Below are 13,324 nucleotides of genomic sequence, written 5' to 3'. Positions count from 1 at the left end.
AATGAATGACTCCAGGACTAATCAAGTACTTTAGAGCTTACCGCACACTTTTAATTCAGGCAGTTCTTTAAATTGCCAGAAATCTCTGCAAGGTTGATCAGAAGAGCAAGGGTGGTTATGGCCATTTTACAGATGGAGAAGGTGAAGCCAGGGAGGCCACGTGCTGTGGTTGTACCACCAAGTGCTGGAGCATCTACAACTTCAAACCTACTGTGTTTCCCCCCAGACAGGGAAAGTCAAGTCGGTTGGACTCCAGTTCCAGAGTAGGAGTTTCCCAACTTCTCTTTTGAAGAAAACCTTTCCTGAGTGGTTGCTGGCCTCCGTGTTACACTTTCCATGTATTCTTTATTTCATCCTCAAAACACAGTGTGAGATAGAAGTTATTATGTCCTCATTTTAAGATGGGAAAACCAAGGCTCACAGAGTTTCTGAAACGTACCCAAGCTCTCACAGCCAGGAGACAATAAAAAGGAAAACACAAACCCCAATCTGCTGGACCAGAGCTCGTCACCAAACACCTGAGCGCCTTTCTGAGGCCCTTCGACTGCTCTGGTCCCTAATCCATGTAAAACAAGCTGTGCCTCTCTCTCTGTTCACATTGAGGCCCCCAAATCACTCACAAGTCATAGGAAATTCTTAAGTGGCTGCTTATTAATAACATTTTCAGTTTATATTAGGCCGCCTTTCATCCGCGGGAACTCCGCCAGCTCCATGCACAGAGAACACTGAAACCCAGCCATTTCTGGAGTGGACGGGGGCCAGCTGGCAAGAGCATCCCTCAGGGGCTTGGCTTGTGGGGATTCTGGCAATGGTCACACCCTTCAAAACTTGACAGGGGCCTTTACTATCTGTGCTGAAGGGCTCAAGGCAAAAACTTCCCAGAAACCCCTGTTCCTCAGTGAATGAAGCCAAAGGCTCAAGATAACCCCAGCGGACTTGGGAAATAAGAGCATCAAGAAATTGTATTTACCAAAAATTGATGCTGGGAAGGAAGCCTCTCAATTCAGACTGAGTTAGACGCAACAGGGAAAGATTATTTTCAGGAGAGACCTGGCTTAAGCCAAGTCCAAGGGAAAAAACAAAATAGGTTTCTCATAGCAGGGACAGGCCAAGAAAGGCGAGATGCTGCCGCCCTTCCTCGAGCCGGATCTGTGCAAAGGTTCTGGCAGTTTTGTTATGAGCCACACTGGCTCCCTCGGTCTGCATCAGTGAGGACACAGGAGCACACACAGACAGTAACATTTCCTGGTTTCCTGTTCTGTTGGAAAAAGCCCTTGATGAATTGAATTCGCATGGTCTACAGGAATAAGGTTTTGAAATGATTTAAAATTTGTTATATTCAGATTTGACAAGGTGATGGTTGAAGGATATAAGCCCCCGAGAGGCCTCCCCTCCCCCAGCTCAGTGCCCTCACACGCTTGATGTAGTGGAGACAGTGAACACCACAAGCCTCAAACTGGGACTTCCTTGTACATGGGATGAGCCTCAGTCATTTCTTCATCACCTCATCCCACCATTTCTATATCTTTACTCCCCTAGTCCATTTTGTCATTACCACCTGCCTGGGCTACTGCACCAGCTCCTTCCAATTCCCTGCTTTCAACCCTGCCCTTCTAGAATCTATTTTCTACCAGCTGTTTGTTTTTTATTTTTCTCTATTTAAACTTTTGTTGCATTTTATTTATTTTTTAATATGTTTTTTAATTGGTTTTTTAGAGAGAGAGGAAGCGGGGAGAGATAGAAACATCAATGTGAGAGAGAAACATCAATCAGCTGCCTCCTGCACACCCCCCACTGGGGACTGAGCCCACATTCTGGGCACATGCCCTGACCTGGAATAGAACCAGGACTCTCAGTCCATGGGACGGCGCTCAATCCAATGAGCAACACCAGCTGGGCAGCTGTTTGTTTTTAAAACAATTGTGATAATACTCAAAAATCCTGCCTCAAATGTGCAATTGGCATGCCTTTGCAATTAGATGAAGCACACACTCCTTAACCCTGGTCTACTCCATCTGACAGATAATCTGGCCCTTCCTCTCTCGCCAGCTGCATCCTGTCCCACTGCCCGTCTTGTCTACCATGTTTCAGCCTCACTGACTTTTCATTTGTGTTTTGAACTTGCTAAGGCCATTCCTCCCTTAGGTTCTTTGTAGTGGCTGTTCCTCTGCATGGAATATCTACCCCCTCCACACACACACACACACACACACACACACACACACACACACACACACACACACTTTATAACCTGGCTTACTTTTCATTATTCATGCTATCACTCAAAGGTACCTCCAACAAGAACCCTATAAAAGATAACCTACTTCCTCCTCTCATTCATTATCTATTCTGTTACCCTTAAAATTTGTTTCTTAACATTTTTCACTATCAGAAACTATCTTACTTATTGATGTGTGTATTATGTTTTCGTACTGTAATGCAAATTCTGTAAGGTCAAGGAACTTATCTTGTATCTAGGACAATGAGCATTCAATAGGTAGTTTTAAAGATTGTTGAATCTAAAATGTCCAAGCCCAGAATCTAGCTTGGTGGTACTAAACCTTCATGGGCATGCAAACAAGATATGATCAATGTGTAACATTTTTTATGATTTATTTTCTGCAATAATTAAGCATAACTTTGTTGCATTGATGCAAAAATGCAGAGTGTGAGTCAACTACATGATCAGTAGTACATCGTCAAAACTGAAGAGCCCTGGACAGTTTGGCTCAGTGGTTGGGGCGTCAGCCCAAGAACTGAAGGTTAATGGGTTAGATTCCTGGTCAAAGGCACATACCTGGGTTGCAGGTTTGATCCCCAGCCCTGGTCAGGGTCATGCCGGGGGCAATCAATCGATGTGTCTCTCTCACATCAATGTTCCCCCCCCTTCCCTCCCTCCCTTCTACTCTATCTCAAAATCAATGGGAAAATATCCTCAGGTGAGGATTAAAACCACCACCACCACAAAAAAACTACACTGGAGAAAAACTGCCTTTTTTCCTGGATTAAATGAAAGTATGCCAGAAAGGAAGGTTAGGGAAGAGGACATGTGTTTGTTTACTGTCGAGAATGACCAAGAATCATACCCTAAGTGTAGTGTAATTTAATTCTGTCACATGTATTGCAAATGTCCAATATTTGAAAGAATGCCTTGAATATAGAAAGACTGAAAACCCCTGACCTAACCCAAAGTAAATGTTTAAAATATTGTTAAATGAATAATACAAAAGTATCTGAAACACGGACAAAATAAGTACACCTGTGGCCTTGGTATCTGAGACCACGGACCTCAATTTGCTCATTTGTAAAATGAAAGAGAAGCAGGGAATTCTCCCCCTAGCTTCACAGAGGTCGGTATTAGCTTGGGGCAGCCATCGAGAAGGTCTATTTCCACGGAGGACAGTCCCACGCAACCGAGAGAGATTTTTCTGGATGCGTTTACAGCGATCTTCCAGCCACTGGCAGCTCTTAACATTTTGGGACTTTATGTCTTTAAGAATCTGATGAAAGCCGGGACACTCAAAGAAAATGAACGTACACACATTCACAGAGAATTGTGCATTTAATTTTAAAAAGTCCGTCAGTCTTTCTTCTCTGGTCCTTTGATGCTCAGGGATTCCAAGTTAAACCCCCTGGTTCAGAGAACGGTACGTGTAAAGGGTCTTCTCTCTCATTCCCCGTAGGGCCAGAGTCAGTGACTCGTAGCTTGCAGCTGTTCTATTTCTCACTCTCTGCAATGTTCTTTTAAAAATTCAAAACAGTACATTAGATGTCAGAGGTACCATTTACGATGCTGAATCTTAGCAATTCAGTGGTACAGGATTCCAAACGATTCGAAGCATAGCGAAGGCAAACCACGCTGGTGTGCGGGCGGCCACACTGACAACGTGGAAGGAAGGCAAGCTCAAGCTCGTCTGACCAGACCAAATCCAGTTAGGTCCTTTTCCACCCATTCACGTTTCAGAAGCCATTCTAGCAAGAACCCAAGCTCTTGTTGAGAGAGGAACACGCAAATTCTTTGCTTTGCATTTCCACCCTGCTTCCTATGAGGCAGGTGTTTCAAACTGGTCCAACCTGCACAGGAAGCATGGGAGGGGGGAGATTCGGGGGTGGAATGTACATCGTTCCCATCCATGGCAAGCATCTAGTCTTGACAGGCTCTCTAAGCGACTTCAGAGATGATGAACTCAAATGCAAGTAGCAGACTTAAGCAGTGATTTAAATGAGCTCCTGAATCTTGATGGATAAGCTGTCAGGGGAGAGCCACGCAGCTGCTGAGTCAAGAGCAGCCACCCTGTCTGCACTGACCACCCAGCCAATGGCTGCTGGACTGCCCAGAGGATGCCGACAGAGAACAGCTCCTTGCAAAGGAGGCACCTCTGGGACCATCATAGCAGGGAAGCCGGATAATCACTGGCAGTGAAAAGCGACAGGAGCCTTAAGAATAGGAACCGTATTAATCAGAACAACAGGATGTATATCCCAGAGAAATAAAAAAAAAATCTATTACAACCTTAATTAACGAAAAAGTCAACTAAAACTTTCAATAAGTCTGCAGGTCATCCACTTTGGGGAGAAAAAAATAAATGCAGAGTAAGTGGAAAACAGAATTCCTTTTCAGCATGCCTAAGCAATTTATAAGTGTTTAATAAATATTTACTAAACCGAACAGAGAATCAACTTCTAGGAAGTTTGCCAGGGTAGACATGGCATGCAGGTTAAATCTCCTGGGCCAGCTATAACTGATGGGTACAGGCTGCCTGAGTGCTGGGTTGAGAAGGAGTCGGAGGTTGTGTTGGGTCTTGATCGAAAGAGTGTGGTGGTCATTAGTGACACCTGCATTGGACAAGGACCTGTTGATGAAGGTGCCAGTTTCTGCCATACTAATTAATACTACAGTCAGGACATTTCTGAGAATGGAGTTCAAACATGGGTACACATTCAAATAAGAATCCTTTTCCCCACTGAAGAAGGTTTTCCCTACCATTTAAACTGAAGCTTCTGGGGGGAATCCCAAGGAGGGGGGGATAAGGGAAGAAAGCGGACATCTGTTTATCCTGCAAGGTCACCGACTGCTGTCTGGTGAGGTGAGAGACATCAAACTCATATGATGCTAAGGATCAACCACTTACGACTTCCTCTCCCAAGGCAGGTTCATCTGGGAATTCAGGTTCAGGATAATTATTTACATACTGCCAAATCCTGAATCACAAGATACTCTCAGTTGGGTAAACCTGCTGTTTCTATTAAGGCAGAAAAGTAATCAGATATATTGTCAAAATTAAAAAAAAAAAAAAAAAAAGATAAAAAACTAAAGGGATCTAACTCTAAATAACCAGAAACTCAGTTAACCATAACTTCCCATTCTTCTAAACATTCCTCTTAGCTAACCTTCTCCCTCAGTTGAACTATCCAAGACAACAGAGCCAATGCCTGTGTTCTTCAAAACTTCACAGAGCATTTTATTTTAATTTATATAAACCAAAACAACTTTTTTAATGAAAAAAATACAACCTCATTTGGCAAATAGTTATTTCTTATAATCTCAGGTGCCCCAAGGTATTTGTAAGTTAATATATTTATGATGTCTGTGTAATACACACACACACACACACACACACACACACACACACACATGCACACACACGAAGGCTCCAGAATTATGTGGGATAAATTCAAATCCCACCTTGGTCACTTACTAGCTGTGTGACCTTGGACAAGTTATTTAACCTCATTGCTTAGTTTCTGATGAATGCGGCTGATAACATAACCTACCTCACAAGGTAATCATGAGGAACAGTGAATACTCTGCTTGTCACACTGTAAGCAGTCATTAAATGTTAGTTATTAATTATTTGTATTACTTTTCAGAAGGAGAAACTGAGTCATAGAGCAACTAAATGATCGCTTTGAGATTACTCAAATAAGAAATTGTCAGTAGTACTAGAACCTGGGCCTCTGAATCGAATCAAATTTTCTTTCCATGTGAAACACTCTATTCTTATTTTCAAGGTGGCTGAGAAAGGGCGCATCAGTATCAAGAAGTAGCTTGTCAAAAATGCAGCGGCAGTGTTTCAGCGACGCCCGCAGGTGTGTGCACCTTGAGCTGGAGAAGCCTGGTCCCTCGCACTCTGCAGAGTGTGTACTCACACAACAGCCCTGAGGCTTCTGAGCGGGCACGAGCAGCACCAACATGCTGCGGGACCATCAAACCCTCTTCACTCCTCTGAAACATCCAAAGGTCAGTGTTTTTCCAAAAACCTTCGGGTCATTCTCTGGAGGGTAATGATTTTCATGTCAACACAGAGAGGTCAGGTCCCCATACAAAACCTGACCTTTTCGCTGCCCACCCAGCCCACGATGCAAATCCTACGTCTTCACCGACAGGGTTGACTTCATGCTTCAAGTTCCCACTTACCAAGGTCAGTGCCGGATGAGAACTTAGGGTTCATTTGATTCAGGACCTTTATTTTAGAAAAGGAAGAACTGAGGCTCAGACAGGGGAAACAGGAATTCTAGTTAGACCCTAGCGTGCCTGGAACTGGAGATCAAGAGTCAACCAGCTTGGCCTCTTTCTCTACACTCCAGCTGGCTTGCCGTGGCCACCAGCTTGGCCCAGCAGGGTGTCCCACGTGGCCTCTTGTCCAACAAAGGGCTGCTTCCGTTGGTCTGCGGCTTTTCATCTTCACCTCGGGGTGTCTCGTGACTTTCCAACCAACCTCCCCCTTCCATTCTAAAAGCCACATTCAAAGTTGTGGGTGAAGAAGCCATATGTTCTTTTTATGCCTGACATATTCTCCTAGATGTTTCCAATTTTACCAAAAGATCGATCAAGGGGATTTTAGTTCAGTAGCTAAATACTGAGGTATTTCTCAGAGGAAGGTTCCATAGAAGGCAAAGGTAAAACATTCAGAGAGGATATTATAGTGAACAGTGCAAGGAACCCTAGAATGGTGGACACAGTTCAGGCTTTGGACTCTGATCACCCTGGGTTTGAATCCCAGCTTTATTCTTTCTTTACTGTCTTTGTAACCTTGGCCAAATTACTTAACTTCTAGGAGTCCTAGTTTCTCCATCTTCATCAGCGAGCACACAGTAGGTGCTCAATCTACAACAGTTACTATTTTTTTCTATACACTTGCATAAGCACTAATACACAGACTATTTACAGACACACAGACACCCAAAGCACACACACACGGGCTCCCCTGAAGGCCTATCTGCCAGTGACCACAGAAAGCAGAGCTGCCTCTCAGCTGAGTCCTGGAACTTTCATGAACAAGCATCTCTGAGGACTCCCACTGATGAACGGATGCCAAGAAAAGAGCTGGAAAATGGCATCCTGCCCAAATGAAACAAAATGCTAAGAATTCCTGTCCCAGTTACTTTTAACCCTGGCTGGGGCTGGATCGCACTTGCAAGGGTGGATTTTAAGGAGCCGAGGAGGGCTAGGGACCTGGGCCCAGCGCACTGCCAGGCCACAGCGTGGAGGCCACTCAGGCTGGTCATCTGTCCGGCAGGCAGAGAGCTGCACCTGGGCCCCAGCTCTGGGCCCCTCCCAGCCCCGGGGTGGTTTACACACAGCAGCGCAGATGCCAGGACCGGGGAGAAGGAGCACATCAGACACCGCCGTCATTCCTTCTCGCACAGGCGCACTCGCCCAGGGGCTGACCCTGGAAACGGTCTCGGTCGAGGCCAGGCCTGATTTCCCTGCTGCCTTCACTGCCCCCGGGGATGCTGGGACGCTGCTCTCTGCAGGGTTCTGCTCCTCTCCTGGGTCGGCTCCCAGGAAAACCGAGTCTTCGGTTCAGCCAACGTGACGTTTCTTCGAGCCAGAGTGCTCCGGAGGCTGCCCCCGCCCCCGCCAGGAAAGCAGGCCCACACGGCACTGGAGAATGGGCTTTTCAATGAACGCACTTCTAACACGGCCTGTGGCGCTCCGGCAGAAACACGCCCTGTGTTCAGCCACGTGTAGGGCCGCGGGTTTGAAATGGCTGCACTCTGAGTTCTGTAGGACAGATGGGGCAGAGGAGAGGAGTTTCTAGCTGAAGGAGAACAGAGGCCCTTGTCTTCCAAGTTGCTGTTTCCCCCGAACCTTCCGTTTTGCCCTTCCCGGTGATTGGAGAAGGCTCTGCTGTTCTCCAGCGGCTTCCTCCCTCCGTCTTCCCTCTCTCCTCCTCCAGCTCCTCCATCCAATCTTTTTCTCTCCCTCTCCTTGCTTCTTTTCTCCTTCTGCCTTGTCCCCAGGGAAATGGGAGAATGAGCAAGCCTGTGGGTTTTAGACTCCAAACAAAGAACTGCTCCAACAGCCGTCCGAGGAGACAGAACCAAGTCTACACGCAGCTGGCCAGGGCCCCAGCGGACATTTGGAGACTTGGGCTGTTGGAAACTCAGTGTGATCTTACTGCAACATTTTCTCCTGTGCTTCACTTACACACACACACACATACACACACACATGAACAAGGTACAATAAAAACGAGAATATTTCATTACAAATCTTTACAGGTTAGGGCAAGAACAAAGTAACAAATGGCAGTCAGGAGCATCAATGAAGAAAACAGATTTTGTCAATGCCCCACGCCAAAACTTCTTAGTTTGTGACCATTCACAATCGCTAGCAGCTACTGATTACATGGGAGAAGGCGAGGAAAAGGTCCTAGTGGGCCACCCAGAAGTCCCATCTCAGAGACACAGCATTTGACTCGGGTGTTTGAAAACAAGAGAAGAGAGCAGACCACGCTTGGGCCTTCTGAAGAAGGAGGTTTCTGCTCACTCAAGGCAGCAGAGGGGGGGTCAGAGCCCTGCCCCACCCCAGCCCGGTTAGGCAATGCTAGTAGACGGGCACAGGATTTGTCACCAGCTGTGCCATTTAGGGCAGTGATGTTTATGTTCCCTCTTTGGTCTTCGGTTTCCTGTCAAATGAACATTGTAACTACTGCCCCCGGGTGTTCGCAGATTGGGATTACATGGGAAATCTGAAAGTCAGCAACGGGAGGAAAGCCAGCCCCACACAGGGCAGGCACCAGGACCTGGGCGGGGCACGGCTGCCGGCTCTTCTCAGCACCCCAGGAGTCCAGGGAAGGTTACTTCCAGTTTCCCCGTGAAGAAATCAAAGCTCAGAGAGGTTAGGTAACTCTCTCAAGATCACATATACAATCAGGAAACAAGGGAGGTGGGCTATTATCAACATATAAGTGCCATTCTCCGCGAAAAACACAACTTTACTGAAAACCAACGGCAACCAAAAATGATCAAGTCCCAATACTGAGCTTCCTGAGAAAGAACTCTATGCTAGACTCCTCGGGTTCCTTTAATTCACTTTTAGTTTATCCTTCAGACTCTGCATCAAAGTTCCATTTCACCTAAGTTTAAAAGAAAGATGTTGGGAGGAAAGGGAAAAACAGCCGTCGAATCATGTGACTGAAATATGCTGGTGACAGAGGAGGAAGAGACACAAGTCTGGCAGTCGTACAGTGTCAGGGGACACAATGAGGGGCAGAGGATGGGTCACGGGCAGGTGGGCAGGGAGGCTTGCTCCTTTCCCTGAATAGTCGACCCACCAACACAAGTCACCCACATGGTGGCATCAATTCTGAGGAGCAGGCAGGCAAAGCACCTGTTCAAAGGCCTCCCTGGATAGAGAAGAAAATGCTGAGAGTCCACACTGAAAAGAAGGAACAGAACTGCCCCTCAGACGCAAAGTCTGAACAAAAGGGAAATGCAAACAGCAATCCAGAAATGCCTCGATTCCCGTTCAGATCGTGCAGTTTTCGACATGTGACCTGTCAGCTGCCCAAACAGGAGGGCTTCCCGCAGGGTGCCTGGGCGAAACGATTTTCATTTTATCATCCAGTCTCTTTCAGTTCTGCAAAGTACAGTACCCCTGGACAATACGCTTTATTCTGTCAGCCCGGTCGACGGAGTGGAAAGTTCCTGTGAGTGGGAATGGACCTGGACACGAGTGACTGGAGATGGCACCCCTTCTGCTGGCGAGACCTTTCTGCAGACAAATGGATGTGAACCCATCGCCTTTTCAGTAGACTATTTTGTTTTTAGCAACAATGCATATAATCATCATGATGAAAAGGTAACAATGCCAACATCAATAACAGCTAACACTGATTGAGTGGCTAGCACTGTGCCAGGTGCTTTTCATATGTCTTCTCGTTATCCTTACACCTATCACCCTGCCTATAGGTTCTCCTTCTCCCCTGTATGCAGCCAGAAAATAGTGCTCAGAGGGAAAGCTCTCAGCATCTTTAGCTCTTTCTGAATCCACAGTCTGAGCCCTTGATACCATCATCCCATTCTGTCTAATCTCTGTTCCCTTCTCACTCTTTAAGCCTCCATGAAAACATCTCCCTTCCTGTATTTCCATTTACCCCTTCATCGCGTGGTGAGCTTTCACAACCCTGCCATTTAAACCCATGCTATTTTATGATTTCTGGCTGCTCTACAACTGTTTACAGACAACAGTGCCGACTGGAGTCAACGTGCTTTAATTTTCACATTAAAAAAGAATTCCCGAGGGAGAAAATAATTTGACAGAAAGCCAAAACCTTTACAAGCCCTCGAGGTGGCATTAAAATCCAAAATTTCAAAATACGGTAATTCTGTCAAAGTTGTGACTCACTCTGTGCCCATGGGAACACTCATCTTGACCCCTCTGTGAAAGCCATCAGCGGCCGGCGCGCCTTCCAGCAAGGGGGCCAGGCCGCTTCGGGTAGATGAAGTCTCACTGAGATGGTTTAAAACACTCTCCGGGAAATGATGTTCAAGCAAAGCAAATTGCAGCCTTGCAAACTGCAGCTCTGGTACACGGCTGTGTCTGTATATTCACAGCACGCTGGGGCCCTCCCCCGACTGTGGTCCTGGGTGCACTGACTAGAGGCAGAACTCTCTCGCTGGGGAAATCATCTCTGTGCCTAAGTTATACAAGAGCCACGCCTGGCCCGGCCAATGGCATCAAATCTGTTACAGATCACTAACCCTACATGATTTGGCCCAGCCTAGATTATTTATGGTTCATAAAAGTCCCGTTGGACCCCAGCATATTCTAAGACCACATTGCAATAATGGGATTAAATATCTGCATTTCTTCGCAGGATCTCCACGGCAGATTAGTAATGCTACGATTGGTTTTCAGGAAACCAAGACAGAGACCTAACTATGAACACTCCTGCAAGAGACCCAATGTAGAGAACACACTGAGTCATGTGTTTCCGCCAGGCTGTGCAGTCACATTCTGGAGCTATGTCACCATTTCTGATATGAAAGCATCGGCTAAAATTAAACCTAAACAATTTGAGAGCCATTTCTTTACCTGGAAGTCTCGGCCAAGTCCTCGTTCCTCAGATGTTCTAATGGTTGCTGACATCTGAGCGGAAATGACTCCTGTGCAAGAACACTCCCAGGTGTTTGCTTTTTAAACCCTCTCCCCTTTTATTATTTTTTTTTAAAAAGATAGCTGCACTTGTTTTAGAGAGATGCTGCTTCTAAATCTACAGCAATAGGACTTAGCCCTATAGCTGTGACATGTCACTGTACAATTGAGCTTTCTAATAAGCACAGGAAAGGCAAAATGTGCCACAGGGCCACTAAAAATGCCACCTAGCTAGGATAATGGAAGCCTGCTGTCCTCCCCCAATGCAAAGCCTCCAGATCTAGCTTTCTTGTCCTCCTTAGGGAACACACTGTCGTTTAATTTGTGATTTACAGCAAATTCCTTACCTACCTCCAAGGAAGATGAAATGCCCAATTTCGTAGCTTCCGCCAGACCCTCTGAGCTTGTCAGTTGCCCCAGTTCACTTTCTCTCTGAGTCTGGCTTCTAGGAATGCAAGAAGGACCGCAGGCAGCCCAAGCATCTTCTTCTGGAAACCCTTCTCCCAATCTGGACGCTTCCTGAAGCCAGCAGCAGGCTCAAGCCTGAGCAGCTCAGCATTCACTCACAGAAAACAGCACGGCTGGATCCAAATCCTGCTAGGGAGCCACCAGGCAGGGGGAAAAGTGTGACTTCTACCCTTCCTGTGGATCCGATCGTCTTCCTGAGAACGTCGCTTTCGTCAATCTGCAGGAAGTCTCAGACCCCAGCCTCAGCGTCACCAACTGATCCTGAGCCAGACCCAGGGCAACCAGTCAGCTGGTTGCAGAGCTCAAGACGCTGAACCAGGAAATGTGCAGCTTGGCCAAAAAATAATAATAACTGTCGGCGGCAGAGCTGCGTGTGGTGCCCGAGAAGTCGCTGTTGCAGTGCTCGCATCCTCCGCATGCTAATGAGCCGTGACGTCAGCAAGTCAGTCCCCGCATCTGGACGTCCTGTCCCTGCTGCCCAGCGCTGAGATTTATTTACATGTAAATTAGCCCTGCCTTCCAAATCAATAATCCCCAAGCCAGGGCGACAGAAGAAAGCCCTTGCTGGATGCAAAGGCTCCAGCTCTGCATCCCCCAAAGGCATAGGAAAATAGCACGTGTAAGAAGGGAGGCGTTAAAGATACACGTCTATTTCTTTTCTTTTTAAAGTGGTGCTATGGGTGCAGGGTATCAGATCTGGGCACAGCTTTCAACCTGAGTGTCTGTTTCAGATTACATGCTGCACCGACCCAGGAGTGAAATCAGCTCTTTTTTTCCCCTTCCCCAAAAGCTCTGTGGAGCCTTCAAATGCCTCTACTCTCTTTTCTCAACTTTCATTTCAGGGTGTTTCTTAGTTTGAAATGATGTTGTCCTTGAATTTTTGTGAATCCCTGAAATAAAACACATTTGGCTACTTTCCTTAACATGCTTGGGTGGTGAGTTAGTCACCCCCCCTTTCTATCCCTAACCCCAGCTCAGAGTGAACATGGGAGATGACAGAGCATAAATCTGCCTGGGGCATTGGAGGACTCTAGACCCTCAGGGAGCACTGCTTCCATCTCTCCATTTTACAGATTAGGAAACTGAGGCTTTGAATGGAGAAGGGCCTTGTCCAAGGTCACACCAGGATTTCAGCAAGGATGGGCTAGAACCCACATTTCCTGAACCTCAGCCTGGAGTTTTGTTAAACACCTCTGTATCTCCAATCTCCATTTCTCTGCACCAACAAAGAGCCTAACCAAGCAGCATGAAGAAAGAACTCTATAGAGTTGGTTAGCCCTGGGTTCAAATCTTGGTTTAGTTTTCTGCTAGTAATGTGGCCCTGGAAAAGTAACTTTGGGGTCTTCAATGTCTTCATCTGTACCATCCCTTCATTCAATAAATATTTTTTGGACACCTACTCTGCGCTGTGCGCAGTGTTTGCTCTCCCCTAGCTCATGTATTACTATAATAGAGTAAAAATATTGAATG

At 46.5% G+C, this 13,324-nt stretch overlaps 1 protein-coding gene across 1 annotated transcript in view; it reads right to left on the bottom strand.

Moving 5' to 3' along the window:
- Positions 1-12,225, bottom strand: part of PRICKLE2 (prickle planar cell polarity protein 2) — a 110,137-nt gene extending 97,912 nt beyond the window's left edge. The window contains exon 1 of the mRNA XM_036267357.1: positions 11,738-12,225. The gene's annotated coding sequence lies outside the window, so the exon portion shown is untranslated. The remainder of the gene's footprint in view (positions 1-11,737) is intronic.
- Positions 12,226-13,324: the final 1,099 nt, after the last annotated feature.

This window comes from Molossus molossus, unplaced genomic scaffold (genome assembly GCF_014108415.1).
Source record: "Molossus molossus isolate mMolMol1 unplaced genomic scaffold, mMolMol1.p scaffold_m16_p_18, whole genome shotgun sequence".
In the NCBI taxonomy this organism is placed as follows: domain Eukaryota; kingdom Metazoa; phylum Chordata; class Mammalia; order Chiroptera; family Molossidae; genus Molossus; species Molossus molossus.
Note: the sequence above shows the minus strand (reverse complement) of the source record. Positions and strands in the feature narration are given on the sequence as shown.